Source organism: Haematobia irritans, chromosome 5 (assembly GCF_050003625.1).
Source record: "Haematobia irritans isolate KBUSLIRL chromosome 5, ASM5000362v1, whole genome shotgun sequence".
In the NCBI taxonomy this organism is placed as follows: Eukaryota; Metazoa; Arthropoda; class Insecta; order Diptera; family Muscidae; genus Haematobia; species Haematobia irritans.
The window spans coordinates 116,385,951-116,408,147 of NC_134401.1; the positions used below are offsets into that span (position 1 = coordinate 116,385,951).

Consider the following 22,197-nt stretch of genomic DNA (forward strand, 5'->3'; position numbering starts at 1 on the left):
TAGAAAATTTTGTCAAAATTTTATTTCTATAGAAAATTGTATCAACATTTTATTTCTATAGAAAATTGTATCAAAATTTTATTTCTTAGAAAATTTTGTCAAAATTTTATTTCTATAGAAAATTTTGTCAAAATTTTATTTCTATATAAAATTTTCTCAAAATTTTTGATATGGAAAATTTTGTCAAAATTTTTTGATATAGAAAACTTTGTCAAAATTTTATTTCTATAGAAAATTGTGTCAAAATTTTATTTCTATGGAAATTTTGTCAAATTTTTATTCCTATTCCTATTTTAGTTCTATAAAAAATTTTGTTAAAATTTTATTTCTATAGAAAATTTTGTCAAAATTTTATTTCTATAGAACATTTTCTCAAAATTTTATTTCTATAGAAAATTGTATCAACATTTTATTTCTATAGAAAATTGTATCAACATTTTATTTCTATAGAAAATTGTATCAACATTTTATTTCTATAGAAAATTGTATCAAAATTTTATTTCTTAGAAAATTTTGTCAAAATTTTATTTCTATAGAAAATTTTGTCAAAATTTTATTTCTATAGAAAATTTTGTCAAAATTTTATTTCTATGGAAATTTTGTCAAAATTTTATTTCTATAGAAAAATTTGTCAAAATTTTATTTCTATAGAACATTTTGTCAAAATTTTATTTCTATAGAACATTTTGTCAAAATTTTATTTCTATGGAAATTTTGTCAAAATTTCATTTCTATGGAAATTTTGTCAAAATTTTATTTCTACAGAAAATTTTATCAAAATTTTATTTCGATAGAAAATTTTGTCAAAATTTTATTTCTATAGAAAATTTTGTCAAAATTTTATTTCTATAGTAAATTTTGTCAAAATTTTATTTCTGTAGAAAATTTTGTCAAAATTTTATTTCTATGGAAATTTTGTCAAATTTTTATTTCTATAGAAAATTTGTTCAAAATTTTATTTCTATAGAAAATTTTGTCAAAATTTTATTTCTATAGAACATTTTCTCAAAATTTTATTTCTATAGAAAATTGTATCAACATTTTATTTCTATAGAAAATTGTATCAAAATTTTATTTCTTAGAAAATTTTGTCAAAATTTTATTTCTATAGAAAATTTTGTCAAAATTTTATTTCTATGGAAATTTTGTCAAAATTTTATTTCTATAGAAAAATTTGTCAAAATTTTATTTCTATAGAACATTTTGTCAAAATTTTATTTCTACAGAACATTTTGTCAAAATTTTATTTCTATTGAAATTTTGTCAAAATTTTATTTCTACAGAAAATTTTATCAAAATTTTATTTCGATAGAAAATTTTCTCAAAATTTTATTTCTATAGAAAATTTTGTCAAAATTTTATTTCTATAGAAAATTTTGTCAAAATTTTATTTCTGTAGAAAATTTTGTCAAAATTTTATTTCTATAGAAAATTTTGTCAAAATTTTATTTCTATAGAAAATTTTGTCAAAATTTTATTTCTATGGAAATTTTGTCAAAATTTTATTTCTATAGAAAAATTTGTCAAAATTTTATTTCTATAGAACATTTTGTCAAAATTTTATTTCTATAGAAAATTGTATCAAAATTTTATTTCTTAGAAAATTTTGGCAAAATTTGATTTCTATAGAAAATTTTGTCAAGATTTTATTTCTACAGAAAATTTTGTCAGAATTTTATTTCTATAGAAAATTTTGTCAAAATTTTATTTCTATAGAAAATTTTGCCAAAATTTTATTTCTATAGAAAATTTTGTCAAAATTTTATTTCTGTAGAAAATTTTGTCAACATTTTATTTCTATGGAATTTTTGTCAAAATTTTATTTCTATAGAAAATTTTTTCAAAACTTTATTTCTATAGAAAATTTTTTCAAAATTTTATTTCTATAGAACATTTTGTCAAAATTTTATTTCTGTAGAAGATTTTGTCAAAATTTTATTTCTATGGAAATTTTGTCAAAAATGTATTTCTATAGAAAATTTTCTCAAAATTTTATTTCTATAGAAAATTTTGTCAACATTTTATTCCATAGAAAATTTTGTCAACATTTTATTTCCATAGAAAATTTTGTCAAAATTTTATCTCCGTAGAAAATTTTATCAAAATTTTATTTCTATAGAAAATTTTGTCAAAATTTTATTTCTATTGAAAATTTTGTCAAAATTTTATGTCTATAGAAAATTTTGTCAAAATTTTATTTCTATAGAAAATTTTGTCAAAATTTTATGTCTATAGAAAATTTTGTCAAAATTTTATTTCTATAGAAAATTTTGTCAAAATTTTATTTCTATAGAAAATTTTGTCAAAATTTAATGTCTATAGAAAATTTTGTCAAAATTTTATTTCTATAGAAAATTTTGTCAAAATTTTATTTCTATAGAAAATCTTGTCAAAATTTTATTTCTATAGAATAAGTTCTCAAAATTGTATTTCTATAGAAAACTTTGTCAAAACAAGAAAATTTTGTAAAAATTTTATTTCCATAGAATATTTTGTCAAAATTTTATTTCTATAGAAAATTGTGTCAAAATTTTCTTTCTATAGAAAATTTTGTCAAAATTTTATGTCTATAGAAAATTTTGTCAAAATTTTATTTCTATAGAAAATTTTCTCAAAATTTTTGATATGGAAAATTTTGTCAAAATTTTTTGATATAGAAAACTTTGTAAAAATGTTATTTCTATAGAAAATTGTGTCAAAATTTTATTTCTATGGAAATTTTGTCAAATTTTTATTCCTATAGAAAATTTTGTCAAAATTTTAGTTCTATAAAAAATTTTGTTAAAATTTTATTTCTATAGAAAATTTTGTCAAAATTTTATTTCTACAGAACATTTTCTCAAAATTTTATTTCTATAGAAAATTGTATCAACATTTTATTTCTATAGAAAATTGTATCAACATTTTATTTCTATAGAAAATTGTATCAAAATTTTATTTCTTAGAAAATTTTGTCAAAATTTTATTTCTATAGAAAATTTTGTCAAAATTTTATTTCTATAGAAAATTTTGTCAAAATTTTATTTCTATGGAAATTTTGTCAAAATTTTATTTCTATAGAAAAATTTGTCAAAATTTTATTTCTATAGAACATTTTGTCAAAATTTTATTTCTATAGAACATTTTGTCAAAATTTTATTTCTATGGAAATTTTGTCAAAATTTTATTTCTACAGAAAATTTTATCAAAATTTTATTTCGATAGAAAATTTTGTCAAAATTTTATTTCTATAGAAAATTTTGTCAAAATTTTATTTCTATAGTAAATTTTGTCAAAATTTTATTTCTGTAGAAAATTTTGTCAAAATTTTATTTCTATGGAAATTTTGTCAAAATGTTATTTCTATAGAATTTTTTCAAATTTTTATTTCTATAGAAAATTTGTTCAAAATTTTATTTCTATAGAAAATTTTGTCAAAATTTTATTTCGATAGAACATTTTGTCAAAATTTTATTTCTATGGAAATTTTGTCAAAATTTTATTTCTACAGAAAATTTTATCAAAATTTTATTTCGATAGAAAATTTTCTCAAAATTTTATTTCTATAGAAAATTTTGTCAAAATTTTATTTCTATAGAAAATTTTGTCAAAATTTTATTTCTGTAGAAAATTTTGTCAAAATTTTATTTCTATAGAAAATTTTGTCAAAATTTTATTTCTATAGAAAATTTTGTCAAAATTTTATTTCTATAGAAAATTTTGTCAAAATTTTATTTCTATAGAAAATTTTGTCAAAATTTTATTTCTATGGAAATTTTGTCAAAATTTTATTTCTATAGAAAAATTTGTCAAAATTTTATTTCTATAGAACATTTTGTCAAAATTTTATTTCTATAGAACATTTTGTCAAAATTTTATTTCTGTAGAAGATTTTGTCAAAATTTTATTTCTATGGAAATTTTGTCAAAAATGTATTTCTATAGAAAATTTTGTCAAAATTTTATTTCTATAGAAAATTTTGTCAAGATTTTATTTTTATAGAAAATTTTGTCAAAATTTTATTTCTATAGAAAATTTTGTCAAAATTTTATTTCTATAGAAAATTTTGCCAAAATTTTATTTCTATAGAAAATTTTGTCAAAATTTTATTTCTGTAGAAAATTTTGTCAAAATTTTATTTCTATGGAAATTTTGTCAAAATTTTATTTCTATAGAAAATTTTTTCAAAACTTTATTTCTATAGAAAATTTTTTCAAAATTTTATTTCTATAGAACATTTTGTCAAAATTTTATTTCTGTAGAAGATTTTGTCAAAATTTTATTTCTATGGAAATTTTGTCAAAAATGTATTTCTATAGAAAATTTTCTCAAAATTTTATTTCTATAGAAAATTTTGTCAACATTTTATTCCATAGAAAATTTTGTCAACATTTTATTTCCATAGAAAATTTGGTCAAAATTTTATCTCCGTAGAAAATTGTATCAAAATTTTATTTCTATAGAAAATTTTGTCAAAATTTTATTTCTATTGAAAATTTTGTCAAAATTTTATGTCTATAGAAAATTTTGTCAAAATTTTATTTCTATAGAAAATTTTGTCAAAATTTTATGTCTATAGAAAATTTTGTCAAAATTTTATTTCTATAGAAAATTTTGTCAAAATTTTATTTCTATAGAAAATCTTGTCAAAATTTTATTTCTATAGAATAAGTTCTCAAAATTGTATTTCTATAGAAAACTTTGTCAAAAAAAGAAAATTTTGTAAAAATTCTATTTCCATAGAATATTTTGTCAAAATTTTATTTCTATAGAAAATTGTGTCAAAATTTTCTTTCTATAGAAAATTTTGTCAAAATTTTATGTCTATAGAAAATTTTGTCAAAATTTTATTTCTATAGAAAATTTTGTCAAAATTTTATTTCTACAGAAAATTTTGTCAAAATTTTATTTCTATAGAAAATCTTGTCAAAATTTTATTTCTATAGAATAAGTTCTCAAAATTGTATTTCTATAGAAAACTTTGTCAAAAAAAGATAATTTTGTAAAAATTCTATTTCCATAGAATATTTTGTAAAAATTCCATTTCTATAGAAAATTTTGCCAACATTGTATTTCTATAGAAACTTTTATCAAAATTTTATTTCTATAGAAAATTTTGTTAAAATTTAATTTCTATAGAAAATTTTGTCAAAATTTGTTGTTTAGAAAATTTTCTCAAAATTTTACTTCTATCGAAAATTTTGTCAAAATTTTATGTCAATAGTAAATTTTGTCAAAATTTTATTTCTATAGAAAACTTTGTCAAAATTTTATGTCTATAGTAAATTTTGTCAAAATTTTATTTCTATAGAAAATGTTGTAGAAATTCTATTTCTATAGAATATTTTGTCAAAATTTTATTTCTATGAAAAATTTTGTCAAAATTTAATTTTTATAGAAAATGTTGTCAAAATTTTATTTCTATAGAAAATTTTTTCAAAATTTTATTTCTATAGAAAATTTTGTCAAAATTTTATTTCTAAAGAAAATTTTGTCAAAATTTTATTTCTATAGAAAGTTTTGTCAAACTTTGTAAAAAAAAAGAAAATTTTGTAAAAATTCTATTTCTATAGAAAATTTTGTCAACATTTTTGGTCTATAGAAAGTTTTGTCAAAATTTTATTTCTATAGAAAATTTTGTTAAAATTTAATTTCTATAGAAAATTTTGTCAAAATTTTTTTAGAAAATTTTCTCAAAATTTTATTTCTATCGAAAATTTTGTCAAAATTTTATTTCTATAGAAAATTTTGTCAAAATTTTGATAAAAATGCCTATAGAATTTTTATCAAAATTTTATTTCTAGAGAACATATTCTCAAAATTATAATTCTATAGAATATTTAGTCAAAATATTATTTCTATAGAACACGTTATCAAATTTTTTTATAGAAAATTTTCTCAAAATTTCACTACTGTAGAAAATTTTGTCAAAATTTTATATCTATAGAAAATTTTATTTCTATAGAAACTTTATCAAAAAAAAGAAAAATTTATTAAAATTCTATTTATATAGAAATTTTTGTAAAAAATTTATTTCTATAGAAAATGTTGTTAATATCTTATTGCTATAGAAAATTTTGTCAAAATTTTAATTCGTAAGAAAATTTAGTCAACATTTTATTTTGATAGAAAAATTTGTCAAAATTTTATTTCTTTAGAAAATTTTGTCAAAATTTTATTTCTTTAGAAAATTTTGTCATAATAATATAAATTCTATAAAAATTTTGTTTAATTTTTATTTCTATAGAAAATTTTGTCAAAATTTTATTTCTATAGAAAATTTCGACAAAATTTTATTTCTATAGAAAACTTTGTCAAAATTTTATTTCTATAGAAAATTTTGTCAAAATTTTATTTCTATAGAAAATTTTGTTAAAATTTTATTTCTATAGAAAATTTTGTCAAAATTTTATTTCTACAGAATATTTTGTCAAACTTTTATTTCTATAGAAAATTTTGTCAAAATTTTATTTCTTAGCAAATTTTGTCAAAATTTTATTTTTATAGAAAATTTTGTCAAAATTTTATTTCTATAGAAAATTTTGTCAAAATTTTATTTCTATAGAAAATTTTTCAAAATTTTATTTCTACAGAAAATTTTGTCAAACTTTTATTTCTATAGAAAATTTTGTCAAAATTTTATTTCTATAGGAAATTTTGTCAAAATTGTATTTCTATAGAAAACTTTTGTCAAAATTCTATTTCTATAGAAAACTTTGCAAAATCTACCACAACATCAAGAACGAAAGAAAACGCAACCCTTGTCTTCGATTGATTAGTCTGTCACAATTTTTGCCTGAATGAAACAAAAATATCACATTTGTAAGTTGCATTGCAGTTAAGAAATTGTCTCAATTTTAATGGCCAATTACTTTATTATTATGAAGCATTTCCTACCAGTGTATTTATGATTACAAACCGGTATTTTAGGAAAAGCCCGAAGTAGTCCAGTGTTTGCAATTTTGAAAATTATTTCTACTCTAATATATCCTGATAGACATCTCTTACAAAAAAAAAAAACATCTTGCTGCCTTTCAGCAAAAAAAAGCTATTACAAAAATTCCCATTCCAATACAGCACAGTCAATGTGAACTCAGGTTTCCTCTACATGGAGTGGATGAACCGAATTCTTCTTGAAAATGTAATCTATACCGAATACCAAGGCAATGCATTCGCATGGCAATATTATCTCTATCTCTGTGAGGCATTAAGGGGTAAAACGAAACTCAATATTCTGTAAAACTCAATTGAAGAGTTATTTTATGGCAGTGTAATGCAATTTGGTTCGTTTAACTTCTTGATTGTATTTGGGGGGGTTGGAGAAAAAAGAAAGAAAATATGGAAAATATTCTTTAAATTGATGCCAGGGAAATTCAAGATACAAGATAAAGGTATCTCAGCATCAAGAACAATAATATCGAAGGCATAATTCCATTATGATATTTTTGTTTTTGGCCATGGAAATTTGTAAAATATTTTGAAGATTTGAGGTTTCGCAAGGAAAGTTTATTGTATTACAGGTTAACGTTACATATTTTATTTCTGCCACAAATAAGGTAAGCTTTATGGAATAAATAAAGAAATTCATTCTGGCAATGCTTGGGTTGAATGTGGCATCAAATGGAGGTGGAGTTTATAACTACAGGTTAGCTGAGGCGAAGTCGTTTGAGTTTATATAAATAAACAAATAATAGAAATAAATTTTGAGAAAATTTTCTGTACACATAAAATTAAAAAAAAAATCTATAGAAATAACAGTTTGACAACATTTTTAAAAAAATTTTTGATGGAAATAAAATTTTGACAAAATTGGTTATAGAAATAAAATTTTGACAAAATTTGTTACAGAAATAAAATTTTGAGAAAATTTTGTATGAAAACAAAAGTTTGAGACACTTTTCTATATAAATAAAATTTTAAAAAATTTTCTATAGAAATAAAATTTTTACAAAATTTTTTATAGAAATAAAATTTTGACAAAATTTTCTATAGAATAAAATTTTGACAAAATTTCCTATTGAAATAAAATTTTGACAAAATTTTCTATAGAAATAAAATTTTGACAAAATTTTCTATAGAAATAAAATTTTCACAATATTTTCTATAGAAATAACATTTTGACAAACTTTTTTATAGAAATAAAATTTTGACAAAATTTTCTATAAAAATAAAATTTTTCCTATTGAAATAAAATTTTGACAAAATTTTCTATAGAAATAAAATTTTGACAAAATTTTCTATAGAAATAAAATTTTCACAAAATTTTCTATAGAAATAACATTTTGACAAACTTTTTTATAGAAATAAAATTTTGACAAAATTTTCTATAAAAATAAAATTTTGACAAAATTTTTTATAGAAATAAAAGTTTGACAAAATTTTCTATAGAAATAAAATTTTGACAAAATTTTCTATAGAAATAAAAATTTAACAAAATTTTCTATACAAATAAAATTTTGAAAAAATTTTCTATAAAAATAAAACTTTGACAAAATTTTCTATAGAAATAAAACTTTGACAAAATTTTCTATAGAAATAAAATTTTAATAAAATTTTCTATAGAAATAAAATTTTGACAAAATTTTCTATAGAAATAAACCTTTGACAACATTTTCTATAGAAATAAAATTTTGTCGAAATTTTCTATAGAAATAAAATTTTGACAAAATTTTCTATAGAATAAAATTTTGACAAAATTTTCTATTGAAATAAAATTTTGACAAAATTTTCTATAGAAATAAAATTTTGACAAAATTTTTTATAGAAATAAAATTTTGACAAAATTTTCTATAGAAATAAAATTTTGACAAAATTTTCTATAGAAATAAAATTTTGACAAAATTTTCTATAGAAATAAAATGTTGACAAAATTTTCTATAGAAATAAAATTTTGACAAAATTTTCTATAGAAATAAAATTTTGGCAAAATTTTCTATAGAAATAAAATTTTGACAAAATTTTCTATAGAAATAAAATTTTGACAAAATTTTCTATAGAAATAAAATGTTGACAAATTTTCTATCGAAATAAAATTTTGACAACATTTTCTATAGAAATAAAATGTTGACAAAATTTTCTATAGAAATAAAATTTTGACAAAATCTTCTATAGAAATAAAATTTTGAGAAAAATTTCTATAGAAATAAAATTTTGAGAAAATTTTCTATAGAAATAAAATTTTGAGAAAAGTTTCTATAGAAATAAAATTTTGAGAAAATTTTCTATATATATATGATGATGGGTATTTAATTCGGGCCGGCCGGACTTTTGGCCGTATATACTTCCGTTTCCATAGAAAAATTTCTATAGAAATAAAATGTTGACAAATTTTTCTATAGAAATAAAATTTTGACAAAATTTTCTACAGAAATAAAAACTTTTCAGAAAGTTTTCTATAGAAATAAAATTTTGAAAATAAATATTGTAAGCTTCCATGGGGATGGGCATTTAAGATTCGGTCCGGCCGAACTTTTGGCCATAAGTTTATACTTCTTTGTATATGTTAAGATTGCAGAATTGAATTTGCCATTTTGCCAAATCCATTAATTAAAAATGAACATGATCATTGAAAGTTTTACCATATTTTTCATTTCTGCAGCTCCATTCCAGGTAGGGGTTAATCTGTACACAAGGAACAAAACTTGAAATTATTACGGAAACGTAAAAAAAAACAATTCCAGTGAAATCAAAGTTTTTTCTTTTGTGGGAAAAACTTTTGCCTAAATGAGAATAAATTTTCGAATGCTAATTGGGCAAACAAGTATTGTGGTACCTAGACTTCAATTGACAATTAAATAATGATGATGAGTTTTCAGGAAGTTTGCTAAATGTACGCATCGCTGCATATATTGAAATGGCAAAGTATTTACTGAAATGCTAATAATGCTCCTAGCTATGTTATATTATAAAGGATTTTTAATTAACCACTTGAAGCAAATTGATGCACACTTCGTTGGAAGTTGTGGAAATTTGCAATGTTTTAAAGTGCCGAGGTGTCAAATGCGATGTAATAAAGTTGGGGTACATAAAGGGCTTTCCATTAAGAGATTTTATGTCGGATTCAATGGCAAATTTTAATGAATCGTGTCCTTAATTAAAATTTAAAACATATTTTTAAAGCAAAATTTATGAATATTCGTTTAACTAAGCTACTTTATTTTAAAGAAATTTGTCCCTTATAATGTGTAAATTTGATGTTCTACAATGTAGGTTGCATAAACAATTGTATTAGGGTAAATTTTTTTTAGTGAACAATGTGTTCACAAACAAATGGTGAAACGAGCAGAGGGGCATGACCCAGCAAACAATCGTCGCCAAAAAAACAAATGTTATTTTCTTCAAAAGAAATGTTTTTATTTTTTTTTAGAAGCTTATTTCCTTTTTTTTTGAAAAATTCTATGGAACATTTTGTCAAAATTTCATTTCTATAGAAAATTTTCTTAAAATTTAATTCTATAGAAAATTTTCCCTAAATTTTATTTCTATAGAAAATTTTGTAAAAATTTCATTTCTATAGATTTTTTTTTTTTTAATTTTATTTCTATAGAAAATTTTCTTAACAATTTATTTCCATAGAAAAATTTTCTACAATATTTTTTCACAATTTTATTTCTATAGAAAATTTTGTAAAAATTTCATTTCTATAGATTTTTTTCATTTTATTTCTATAGAAAACTTTCTTAACATTTTATTTCCATAGAACAATTTTCTATAAATTTTTTTTTTCAAAATTTCATTTCTATAGAAAATTTTGTCAAAATTGTATTTCTATAGAAAATTGTTTCAAAATCTTATTTCTATAGAAAATTTTGTCAAAATTTTATTTCTATAGAAAATTTTCTCAAAATTTACTTTCTATAGCAAATTTTCTCAAAATTTACTTTCTATAGCAAATTTTCTCAAAATTTTATTTCTATAGAACATTTTGTTCAAATGTTGTTTCCAAAGAACAGTTTTCTATAAAAAATTTTCTCAAAAATTTATTTTTATAGAAAATTTTATCAAAATTTTATTTCTATAGAAAATTTGGCAAAATTTCATTCCTATAGAAAAATTTGTCAAAATTATTTCTATAGAAAAATTGACAAAATCGTATTTCTATAGAAGATCTTGTCAAAATTTTATATCTATAGAAAATTTAGTCGAAATTATATTTCTATAGAAAATTTTGTCAAATTTTATTTCTACAGAAGATCTTACCAAAATTTTACTTCCATAGAAAATTTTGTCATAATTTTATTTCCATAGAAAATTTCGTCAAAACTATTTCTATAGAAAATTTGACAAAATCTTCTATAGAAGATCTTGTCAAAATTGTATACCTATAGAAAATTTTGTCAAAATTATTTCTTTAGAAAATTTGGCAAAATCGTATTTCTATAGAAGATCTTGTCAAAATTTTATATATAAATAGAAAATTTTGTCGAAATTATATTTCTATAGAAAATTTTGTCAAAATTTTATTTCTATAGAAGATCTTGTCAACATTTTATTTCTGTAGAAAATTTTGTCATAATTTTATTTCCATAGAAAATTTTGCCAAAATTATTTCTATAGAAAATTGGGCAAAATTGTATTTCTATAGAAGATCTTGTCAAAATTGTATATCTATAGAAAATTTTGTCGAAATTATATTTCTATAGAAAATTTTGTTAAAATTTTATTTCTATAGAAAATTCGGCAAAATCGCATTTCTATAGAAGATCTTGTCAAAATTTTATATCTATAGAAAATTTTTGTCGAAATTGTATTTCAATAGAAAATTTTGTCAACATTTTGCTTCTATAGAAAATTTTGTCATAATTTTATTTCCATAGAAAATGTTGTCAATATTATTTCTTTAGAAAATTTGGCAAAATCGTATTTCTTTAGAAGATATTGTCAAATTTTTATATCTATAGACAATTTTGTCAAAATTTTATTTTTATAGAAAATTTTGTCAAAATTTTGTTTTTATAGAAAATCTTGTCAACAGTTTATATCTATAGAAAATTTTGTCATAATTTTATTTCCATAGAAAATTTGGAAATCGTACCCCGAGTCGATCTAGCCATGTCCGTCTTTCTGGGAATACATTTTTGTAATCAGGATTTGCTTAAAGTTTTGCACATGTAATGAAAGCCTCAAATAAATTTCACAATTATATTTTTTTTCCTTTAAATTTGATATCTTTTTTATCTAAAATTATAATAAAAATATTCGAATTAATTTGTTTCTCATTTGTACATATTTTTTGTAAAGTTGCATTTTTTACGAGCATTTTTCCTTTCAGGCGACAAATTCTCTCTGCGTTTTTCTAACCACTATATTGGTGTACCATATTATATCCAAATAGGACAAAATGAGAATAAATCTTTGAAGAATTTCAGGGGGCATCGAACATTTTATTCTACAGGATGGTGCAGGGCATAATATCCCAGCAAAAAAAATTGGAAGTTGTTCCATAAACATTTCTTTTAAAGCGCATCCCGGAATACCCCATCAGATTTTTTTCCACTTCTAATGCAGTCCTTTTGGACAAGTCCACAAACATTTCTGTTAAAGCGCATCCCGGAATCCACTATCGATTTTTTCCATTGCGATGCAATCCTTTTGGACAAGTTTTTCTAAGACCAAATTAGGCCGTTTGATGTTTGAAGTTTTTGACAATTAATTATTCGCAAAAAAGAAAAGAAAAATCAATAAAAAAGTAAAAAAAAAGAAAATAAAAAAAAAATAATAAATAAAAAATTCATCCCCATAAAAACAATATTTAATAAAAATATATCCGCTGGTGAGATTTGAACCAGCGTTTTTTTTTTAATCGTAATAATAAAGAACATCTCAGGAAGTAATTAGAATGTCATGCCGTGATGTCATATTAGGTTAATGGCACAAACATTTGAATAGACGCCCAGCAAAAAAGCGTTGCCAAAAAAGTAGTGAACATTTCCTTTTTGGATTCGGAAGTGGTGCAAAATTGCACCAGAAGCGATGATTTTAACATGGGCTTGTCATAGGACGGATGTTCACCATTTCAACAGCCGTTGCACTGAATTTGCATCACTTCTTAAGGTGCGATGCGAATCCAGTGATTTGGATGTGCATAAAGAAATTTTGTGATATTTTGACGACTAAATATTTTTTTTATGATTTTTAATGCATTATAACGGTTGTCTGGAACGTTTGAGATCAAATATTTTTAAAAATTCGCAATTTTTCTAGAAAGGATTTGGCATTTCGGCAAAATTTTAATAATTTGCACTATTTTATTTATTTTTAATCTGGTTTTAACCCAATTTCCCATTAAAAATATGAAAAAAGCGAGTTATAAAAAAATTACTCAAATGAACTACCTGTGCAGTTAAAATAAATAACATCTTTGGGAGGACATTTTTGGAAGTAATTTTAAAGTTGTGCCATAAGAAGAACTTCCACATTTTTTGCTCGGCGTTTTGATGCATCGTGTTCAATGGCGTTTGTGGCTGAGTGTGCCTTGGCACAAAATTCTTCATCCAAATGAAATTCCAAGGCACAACTTCTAAAGCAATGCAAAGGATCCAAAAATGGCGTACTTCCGTCCTATGACAAGCCCGTGTAAAATTCATTGGAGATTATCCAAGTTTGCTCTACTTCCGGATCAAAAATTGGGGATCCAAACTTTTATGGAAGCTCTTTTTTGCTGGGATAGTCGATTCCGCCGACTATAGATTTGCGTTACATGTTTGAGGCTAAGGAGCTATTTAAACATCTTGCTTTGAGCCATTTATGGCGAACAACAAATCACCGTTTCTAACACAAAGTTCAATGCCTTTAGGCTAAATCTTATAAAAATATCTAACAACCAAAATGAGGCCATACAATTTAAGCTAAACCAAGAATTTGAATTCAAACATTTTAGAACTGACATTTAAGACAAATTCATTTAAATGTCTATGACTGCAAGTGTAAATTATTTTTGCGGTTAAAGCCCCTTGCTCCTTTAAGTGATAAATGTTTGGCATGCCGTTTTCATCACAACCGTCTGCCAATGAGACATTTTTATGCTTTTTGGGTGATGCTCATAAAGAACAGGAGTCTTATCGACAAAAGTTTACGACCTCCTGAAATAAATCAATGTTGAAGTTTTGTGAAAGTGCAACTGATGTCATTCCGCTTGGATAATATTGAGGTATTGAGGACTACATTCGATTTTTCACATGTACAAGGATAATCGTGTGAGTGTAAGTGTAAGTGTAACGGAATATCCTTTTGAGTTTTATTTATTTATTTTCTTCAATATGTGTGTGAGAGTAACATTTTCATAGCCATACCACCCGTTATTTGATATTTTCGGGGTTGGGGTGTTGTGTTGGGAAATGCTAATGAATATTTATGACTTGATTACAGTATGATAACAGTCAGCATATGTAACCAAATGATTTCTTAGCTACCAAGTGCTATTGATGCTGGCTAGATTGTTGCCATGGCGAGCATTTTATCTTTGGTGAAAAAAAGAGTATAAAACTGAAGTTGGTATTTTTTTTAAGTGGGAAAATATATGCCAAATATTTGACCTTATTTAGATTGTGAGAGTTCTCAAAGAGTTTTATCATCAGAGAATAGATGGATTGATTAATACACTTTCGAACTATGTGAAATTGTTGTTGACAATCCACACCGCAGTGGTAGAAACCTTGCCTGTGAGCTAAATATATTGCCAGAACGGATGCAACGCAGACTGAAAAATGAGCCTAATGCCATTCCAAATTGAGAAGTTTGTGAACGATCTGAAAATGAGCATCTTCGATTGGCTTCTAGACCTCATGCGTCATCAATATACCGAAAAAAAAACTATAGAATAGAAATAAATTTTTAACGACATTTTTTATAGACACAAAATTTTGAAAAATGTTCTATAGAAATAAAATTTTGACAAAATTTTGACAAAAAACAAAAAAAAATTTGACAAAATTTTCTATAGAAATAAAATTTTAACGAAATTTTTTATAGACAAAAAATTTGGACATCAAAATTTGACAAATTTTGTATAGGCAAAAAATTTTGACAAAATTTTCTATAGACAAAAAATTTTGACAAAATTTTCTATAGACAAAAAAATTTGACAAAATGTGCTAAAGAAATAAAATTTTGAGAAAATTTTTTATAGAAATAAAATTTTACAAAATTTTCTATAGAACTAAAATATTGACAAAATTTTCTATAAAAATAAATATTTCACATAAATTTCAATAGAAATAAAATATTGACAAAATTTTCTATAGAAATAAAATGTTGATAACATTTTCTATAGAAATATAGTTTTGACAAAATTTTCCATAGAATTACAAATATGACAAAATTTTCTATTGAAATATAATTTGAAATATAATAATAGAAATAAAATTTTTACCAAATTTTCTACAGAAATAAAATTTTGACAAAATTTTCTATAGAAATAAAATTTTGACAAAATTTTTTATAGAAATAAATATTTCACAAAAATCTCTATGGTTAGGTTAGGTTAAAGTGGCAGCCCGATTAAGATTCAGGCTCACTTAGACTATTCAGTCCATTGTGATACCACATTAACTAAAAGTACCTATTACATATGGGCACTTCTAGTTTTAACCGCTGAACCTTCTTGATTATTTTTCTTTGTTGAACCAACCAGATTGTTCCAAAAACATTAGCAGACTGCTTAAGTTAACGTTTTCCAGATCCGCCAGTAATCTGAAGCTATATGCTCCTAAAAGTTGCTTGCGCTTTACACAAAATGCAGGACACTCACACAAGAGGTGTTTAATTGATTCTTTTTCCTCCGCATCATGACAGCTCATACAATAGTCATTATACTTCGCGCCAATAGTTTTTGCAAAATCGCCTATCAAGCAGCGACCCGTTATAGCAGATATCAGGAGTGATATCTGACGTCTCGAGAACATTAGCATATCTAGTGTGCGGTTTAAGTTGAAATGGGGCCATATTTGCTTGGTGTCGTTACAACCCTTGCAATTCTCCCATCGAACATTTGCCATCCTAACAGCCTTCTCACGCAGCATGAGCTTGCAGGTAGCTAGGGGCATACCAACAAATTCCAGTTCCCCTGGAATATGTAAGGTAGTCCCTAGCCTTGCCAACTCATCCGCTTCGCAGTTCCCCGGTATGTTCCTATGGCCAGGCACCCATATTAGGTGAATATTGTACTGCTCAGCCATCTCATTGAGAGATTTGCGGCAGTCGATGGCCGTTTTCGAGTTGAGGAACACAGAGTCCAAGGATTTTATTGCAGGTTGACTGTCTGAGTATATATTAATGCCAATATTTGTTGGAACATTACTTCTCAGCCAATTCGCCACCTCTCTTATTGCTAATATTTCAGCCTGAAAAACACTACAGTGATTAGGTAATCTTTTCGCTATTCGAATTTCCAGATCTTTAGAATATACTCCGAACCCCACTTGTCCATTCAATTTGGAGCCATCAGTATAAAAATCTATATATCTTTTATTCCCCGGGGTCTGTGTACACCACGCCTCACTGTTGGGAATTAGAGTTTCAAACTTTTTGTCGAAAAGTGGTTTTGCCAGGGTATAATCCACTACGTTAGGCACATCTGGCATTATTTTGAGGACCGAACTATGACCGTACATTTTTTCCGACCACAGCGATAGCTCGCGCAACCGCACAGCCGTTGTTGCAGCTGACTGTTTGGCCAAAATGTCTAAAGGCAATAGATGTAGCATGACATTAAGGGAGTCTGTTCCTGTCTTACTAAATGCGCCTGAGATACATAAGCTCGCCATACGCAGAACTTTATCTAAACAAGTCTGTTTCTGAAGTGCCGGCCACCAGACTACAACACCATATAGCATTATAGGTCTAACTACTGCAGTGTATAGCCAATGCACAATTTTTGGTTTTAGTCCCCACTTTTTCCCTATTGCCTTTTTGCACGAGTACAAAGCTACCGTGGCTTTTCTCGCCCTCTCTTCAATATTAAGCCTAAAATTCAGCTTCCTGTCCAAAATAACGCCAAGGTATTTTGCACACTCACCAAAGGGAATTTCAGTACCCCCTAAGGAAATGGGCATAACCGTGGGAGTTTTACGATCTTTGCAGTACATGACTAGTTCTGTCTTTGCTGGATTTACACCAAGACCATTATCTTTCGCCCATTTCTCAGTCATCTCTCTCTGTATAATATCTCTGATTGTGGATGGGAATTTTCCCCTGACTGCTAGCGCCACATCATCTGCGTATGCCACCACTTTTATCCTTTCTTTTTCTAGGGAAACCAGAAGGTTGTTTATAGCAACATTCCAAAGAAGAGGTGATAGAACTCCTCCTTGGGGAGTGCCTCTGTTCACATACCTTTGTATGTTTGCTTGCCCTAGTGTGGCTGAAATACGTCTCTTTATTAGAAGTTCGTCTAACAGCCTAAGTATACCTGGATCAACATTCAGAGTTGTCAGTCCATTTAATATCGAGCTCGGATGGACATTATTGAACGCCCCTTCGATGTCTAGAAACGCCACGATTGTGTATTCTTTGACAGATAGTGAGCTTTCAATAAAGCTGACTAGTTCATGCAATGCGGTCTCAGTAGACCTGCCCTTCGAGTATGCATGCTGTCGTTTCGAGAGCAAACTTGAATCCACGCTAGTTCTAAGATACATGTCTATCATCCTCTCCAGGGTCTTAAGTAGGAATGAGGATAAGCTGATTGGTCGGAAATCCTTCGCACTCGAGTGAGAGGCTTTTCCTGCTTTAGGTATGAAGACGACTTTTGTTTCCCTCCACTTTTCTGGAATATATGCTAAGTTTACACATCGTTTATATATCACCGTCAACCAGGGGATAACTCTTTCAGCCACTGCCTGTAACTCCGCCGGAGTAATTCCATCAGGTCCGGGGGATTTGAATGGTCCAAAGCTATTTAAAGCCCATTTTATTCTAGATTCCGACACAATTTCCTCGATAGGAAATGATCGCTGAGCCTCTGTTACACCGCCGGAACATGGTTCAACCGTCTGATTTCCAGGGAAGTGTGTGTCCAAAAGTACCTCCAACGTCTCCTCACTGGACGTTGTCCAATTTCCCTCCGATGTTTTAATGAAACCTGGAGCGGTGTTAGTGGATGCTAGTACCTTCCGTAGTCTGGAAGCCTCTGACGTATTCTCAATACTGCTACAGTAATCATCCCAAGAGTTTTGTTGAGACCTTCTCAGTTCTCGTTTATATTCTCTCAGATTCATCTTGTAAGTGTCCCAATCCTCCGGAGCTCTTGTGGACTTTGCTTTGTTAAAGAGCTTCCTGCAGGATTTCCTCATATTACTTAACTCCGTAGTCCACCATGGCGGCCGATTTTTTCCCCTTGGCTTTCCTCTAGGGCAAGCAGCTTTCAGTGAAATGTTGAAGGCCTTAGTAATCCGCTCCACTGCGTGTTCGATATCTTGCACAGTGCTCATATTTGTCTCCGGCATTTCCGGTATCATCGAATTGAACGTTTCCCTATACCTATTCCAATCAGCTTTCCTAACATTTGGCGGAAATATGGTCTTTGAAGTACGAACAGCCAATCTGAAACTGATGTAGCGATGATCTGAGAAGCTATGTTCCCTCAAAACTTGCCACTCAGATATCTTATCATTCAGTTCCGGAGAGGTCAACGTTACGTCCAGAACCTCTTGTCTGTTCCTGGTGACGAAGGTTGGTGCATCTCCCTTATTGCAAACTACCAGGTTAGTACGCAAAATAAACTCTATTAGCGACTCTCCCCTTGCATTAGTATCACTACTTCCCCAAATACTATGATGTGCATTTGCATCGCATCCCATAATGAGTTTTGTCTTTGTTTTTAGTGACTCCTCAACTAAGGTCTTAACGGCACAGGGTGGCATCTCCCTATCATGTCCCATGTAGACCGAAGATACCCAATATTTGCATGTGGATATCTCTAGACTGGCTACGACAGTGTCTGCATTGCTCAATGAAGGAAGCAGAAACAAGTTTAGTTCGTTTTTAGCAATTATACATGCTCGATTTATATCGGTACCGGTATTATGCAAAAGTTTGAAACCCGGAGTGCTTAATTCACAGATCTTGTTCTTATATATGTATGGTTCTTGAATAAGAACTATATCTATGTCTCCTTTCATCAGGAGAACTTTTAAGGCAGCACAAGCGGCCTTACAATGGTGAAGATTTATCTGGAGGAACCGTAGAACCATCCAAATTTTCAACCACCGTCACATCAGCCGCTTCAATTGAGTCATCAAGGGCTTCCTCTTCACAGATCTCGGTGACTCTCGCAACAATCCGCGGTTCAGTTTTGGTGAGGCTTGAGCCTGTAGAAACTTCCCGCATATGATTTTCGCCATAGTCTGCAGGTTTTATGTCTCCTTCGGCTTCGCTAGGAGATTTTTCCACTGCTGAGGCTTGTCCGTTTCGGAATCCTTTGGCTGATCGCTTTTGTATACCTTCATATGGATATCATGAAAGCCATAACTTACGCGTCCTTGGGTCTGGGCTAGATGTGGCAGCGACTCTATGTTTAATATAAATACCGCATGCCGTCTTGGTCCATCCACCTCATCCAAACGACCAACCTTCCAATCGGCGGTTGGAAGATCTGGGTTACATTCTTTTAGTCTCTCTAGTATTGACTCAGGATCAGGAGGGTTTGCCGGTATCCATGCATGTGCTCTAGGTTTAGCCGGTATGTCTTTTTTATCGACTAACTCCAAAGCGGCTCCTTCCCAAACTTCACCAATTAGCATCAATGCAGCTTTAAAGCAATCCATAGACCTCTGGTCTGCAAAAGCTATTAACTTATATCGTCCTTGATACCATCCAGCATCTTGCCGTCGAGGACTTGGTCCGGGAAACTTTTTTCGCACCTCTGAGTAGACACCAGACATCGCGTTCTCAATTTCCCCCCATTTTTGCCTTGGAATCATACCGTCCAATGCTCCTTTATTAATAATAGCCATCACAAGGCTGTCTTTTGCAACTGAAGCAAACGATCTTTGATCCCGTTTAGAGGATGGTAGCTCATCCGGTGATCGTTCCCTTTTTCCAGCTTCAAGAATTCCTTGAGCCCATTTTAAGGAATCGCTTTGCTTAGCCGACAACGTGCTTGGGTCGACTGATCCTAATTTCTTTAGGATAAACAAAGCATTTCTTCGTTCCTTGAATCTCTTTCGAGAGGGATTGCCTCCTTTTGATGTCGTCACCTTAGAAAAGGTTCGACTTGCCAAAGTGTCACCGCCAGTCGACCCGTCTACAGGTCGACTAATTGGGCCTGACTCTTGGTCGATGCCCAAATTTATAACTTCAGTCGTTACCCGTCCACTGGGCCCTGAAGTTAGCAACCCAGTGGATGACTTTGAATTTCGCTGCATGGTGGTTTATTATTTCCACCACACGTGAAATTCGTAATAAGTACTTATTACGATGAAATACTCCGCTATTAAAAAAAAACACGTCCGTTCAGTTCGACGGTTGAAGAACAAGATCAAAAAAAAATCTATATAGAAATAAAATATTGACAAAATTTTCTATAGAAATAAAATTTTCTATAGTAATATAGTTTTGACAAAATTTTCCATAGAATCACAAGTTTGGCAAAACTTTCGATTGAAATAAAATTTTGAGAAAATTTTCTATAGACATAAAATTTTGATAAAATTTTCTATAGAAATAAAATTTGGACAATATTCTTTATAGAACTAAAATTTGGACAAAATTTGCCATAGAAATAAATTTTTGAGTAAATTTTCTATAGAAATAAAATTGTGGCACAATTTTCTATAAAAATAAAATTTTGATAAAATTTTCTATAACAAAAAAAAAAATTGACAAAATTTTCGATAGAAATAAAATTGGACAATATTTTTTATAGAACTAAAATTTCGACAAAAGGTGCCATAGAAATAAATTTTTGAGTAAATTTTCTATAAAAATAAAATTTTGACAAAATTTGCTATAGAAATATAATTTTGACAAAATTTGCTATAGAAATATAATTTTGAAAATTTTTTTTAGAATAAAATTTTGACAAAATTTTCTATAGAAATATAATTTTGACAAAATTTTCTATAGAAATAAAATTTGGACAATATTTTTTATAGAACTAAAATGTTGACAAATTTTTCTATAAAAATCAAATTTTGATAAAATTTGCTATAAAATAAAATTTTGACAAAATTTTCTATAGAAAAAAAATTTTGACAAAATGTTCTATAGAAATAAAATTTTGACAAAATTTTCTATAGAAATAAAATTTTGACAAAATTTTCCATAGAAATAAAATTTTGACAAAATTTCCTATAGAAATAAAATTTTGACAAAAATTTCTATAGAAATAAAATGTTGGCAAAATGTTCTATATAAATGAAATTTTGAGAAAATGTTCTATAGAAATAAAATTTTGAGAAAATTATTCATAGAAATAAAATGTTGACAAAATTTCTATAGAAATAAAATTTTGACAAAATTTTCTATAGAAATAAAATTTTGACAAAATTTTCTATAGAAATAAAATTTTGACAAAATTTTCCATAGAATTACAAGTTTGACAAAATTTTCTATAGAAATAAAATTTTGAGAAAATTTTCTATCGAAATAAAATTTGGACAATATTTTGTATAGAAATAAAATGTTGACAAAATTTTCTATAGAAATAAAATTTGACAAATAGTTCTATAGAAATAAAATTTTGACAAAATGTTCTATAGAAATAAAATTTTGAAAAAATTTTCTATAAAAATAAAATTTTGACAAAATTTACTATAGAAATATAATTTTGACAAAATTTACTATAGAAATATAATTTTGACAAAATTTGCTATAGAAATAAAATGTTGACTAAATTTTCTATAGAAATAAAATTTGACAAAATGTTCTATAGAAATAAAATTTTGACAAAATGTTCTATAGAAATAAAATTTTGACAAAAGTTTCTATAAAAATAAAATTTTGACAAAATTTACTATAGAAATATAATTTTGACAAAATTTACTATAGAAATATAATTTTGACAAAATTTGCTATAGAAATATAATGTTGACAATTTTTTCTATCGCAATAAAATTTTGACAAAACTTTTCTATAGAAATAAAATTTGGACAATATTTTTATAGAAATAAAATTTGGACAAAATTTGCCATAGAAATAAATGTTTGAGTAAATTTTCCATAGAAATAAAATTTTGAGAAAATTTTTCATAGCAATAAAATTTTGACAAAATTTTCTATA

General features: G+C 26.1%; 1 protein-coding gene across 1 annotated transcript in view; it reads right to left on the reverse strand.

Moving 5' to 3' along the window:
• The window catches only part of LOC142241104 (GTP-binding protein Di-Ras2), a 389,473-nt gene that overhangs the window by 197,278 nt on the left and 169,998 nt on the right, over nucleotides 1–22,197 (reverse strand). The gene's annotated exons all lie outside the window — the stretch shown is intronic.